The sequence below is a fragment of the Schistocerca gregaria genome, unplaced genomic scaffold, assembly GCF_023897955.1.
Source record: "Schistocerca gregaria isolate iqSchGreg1 unplaced genomic scaffold, iqSchGreg1.2 ptg000703l, whole genome shotgun sequence".
Lineage (NCBI taxonomy): Eukaryota > Metazoa > Arthropoda > Insecta > Orthoptera > Acrididae > Schistocerca > Schistocerca gregaria.
The window spans coordinates 312,501-315,000 of NW_026062081.1; positions in this window are offsets into that span (position 1 = coordinate 312,501).

Here is a 2,500-nt window from a genome sequence, read left to right on the forward strand (position 1 = left end):
AAACGCCAGACCGACCAGCTTGAGAGGACGGAGACACAAAGAGAGGGGCAGAGGGGGGGGGGGGCGATATAGTCCTATTGCAGTACAATTGACAGTGGATAGCGGGAATATGTGGAAAGTAAGCAACACTCGCAAGACATCTACATGAGGATAACAACGACACCAGAGATTCCGAGCAGTGAACTATGTTAGGCAAAGGGACAACGTGGGTTAGGTTAAGGGACAACGTGGGTTAGGTTAAGGGACAACGTGGGTTAGGTTAAGGGACAACGTGGGTTAGGTTAAGGGACAACGTGGGTTAGGTTAAGGGACAACGTGGGTTAGGTTAAGGGACAACGTGGGTTAGGTTAAGGGACAACGTGGGTTAGGTTAAGGGACAACGTGGGTTAGGTTAAGGGACAACGTGGGTTAGGTTAAGGGACAACGTGGGTTAGGTTAAGGGACAACGTGGGTTAGGTTAAGGGACAACGTGGGTTAGGTTAAGGGACAACGTGGGTTAGGTTAAGGGACAACGTGGGTTAGGTTAAGGGACAACGTGGGTTAGGTTAAGGGACAACGTGGGTTAGGTTAAGGGACAACGTGGGTTAGGTTAAGGGACAACGTGGGTTAGGTTAAGGGACAACGTGGGTTAGGTTAAGGGACAACGTGGGTTAGGTTAAGGGACAAATTGAGTTAGGTTAAGGGACAAATTGAGTTAGGTTAAGGGACAAATTGAGTTAGGTTAAGGGACAAATTGAGTTAGGTTAAGGGACAAATTGAGTTAGGTTAAGGGACAAATTGAGTTAGGTTAAGGGACAAATTGAGTTAGGTTAAGGGACAAATTGAGTTAGGTTAAGGGACAAATTGAGTTAGGTTAAGGGACAAATTGAGTTAGGTTAAGGGACAAATTGAGTTAGGTTAAGGGATAATCTGGTACAACCACAGTTAGGTTAAGCGATAATCTGGTACAGCCACAGTTAGGTTAAGCGATAATCTGGTACAGCCACAGTTAGGTTAAGCGATAATCTGGTACAGCCACAGTTAGGTTAAGCGATAATCTGGTACAGCCACAGTTAGGTTAAGCGATAATCTGGTACAGCCACAGTTAGGTTAAGCGATAATCTGGTACAGCCACAGTTAGGTTAAGCGATAATCTGGTACAGCCACAGTTAGGTTAAGCGATAATCTGGTACAGCCACAGTTAGGTTAAGCGATAATCTGGTACAGCCACAGTTAGGTTAAGCGATAATCTGGTACAGCCACAGTTAGGTTAAGCGATAATCTGGTACAGCCACAGTTAGGTTAAGCGATAATCTGGTACAGCCACAGTTAGGTTAAGCGATAATCTGGTACAGCCACAGTTAGGTTAAGCGATAATCTGGTACAGCCACAGTTAGGTTAAGCGATAATCTGGTACAGCCACAGTTAGGTTAAGCGATAATCTGGTACAGCCACAGTTAGGTTAAGCGATAAAGTTGGTTAAATTCGGTATTGTGTGGGAAGGGGGCAGAGAGAGAGTGGGGGGGGGGGGTGGATAGTTGTGGCAGTACGCGGATGCCTGAGTCACCGTCAGATATGTCACGTCGGTTCGATGCTTGTAGCAAGAGGCTGGCGGGTCTGTGTCTCTCACTTCTGCAATTTTTCATGTGGTATAACACGAGGGCGGGGGGGGTGATATTTGGTGCCCCTCTGTGTAGGATGTGTGTTGGTGGTGTTGGTTTATCTGAGCAATGGTAGTTGTCGGAGGAGTGGGGTATTGTGCTTTTATAGGTGGACCTACTGCTCTGGTTATCATAGTGTCGACGGTGCAATGTGGCAGAGAGGATGCACTCGACATTGTCGCATTCCAGATGTTTACGTATTGTGTGTCTCCGTTGCAGGCCGAGAGTGGTGCATGTTCGAGTGTGTGGCTGACGTGCGATTCACGTTGTGTGCCCAGTCTTACAGCACGTATAGGGACATTCGCATAAATCATCTATATGTGGCCTTGCATCATTTACTAAGCAGTGCCGTGAGACGACCGAACTATTAGGAAAGTACTGATGTACCGCATAATGTTTACCTTCCACCACACGGCGAGTATCGACTCTGCCCAGCGTTGCCACCGCAGGCAGCGGTCACCGTCACCATTGTGCGGCGGAACGGAACATCTATATCCTCAGAGGGGCACTCTTTGCCGCCGGGCGTCAGGTCTCGCGGCCTGCCGGCCAGCGCCCATGACGAACTTACTGCATGTATAGGGACAGCGGGAATTTGGCATACTTGATATAACTCTTCATGAGACGCAAGATATAGGGGTGGATTGCAACTTACGACTGCGAGAAAAGTCCGCCGTTCATCCGCCGGAGTTGCGATTTCGGCGGGGCACGTACGGTCGCGGGTGGAGCACTTGGTGCGGCGTACGCACCCGGGTTGCGGCTCCTGCGCTGGAGGGGGGTGCAGGTTTTGTGTGGGTGGGCTCGGCAAATGAGCACTGTGGGCCCCATACTTGGCCTAGTCCGCGTGGCCTCCCCCAGGTGGC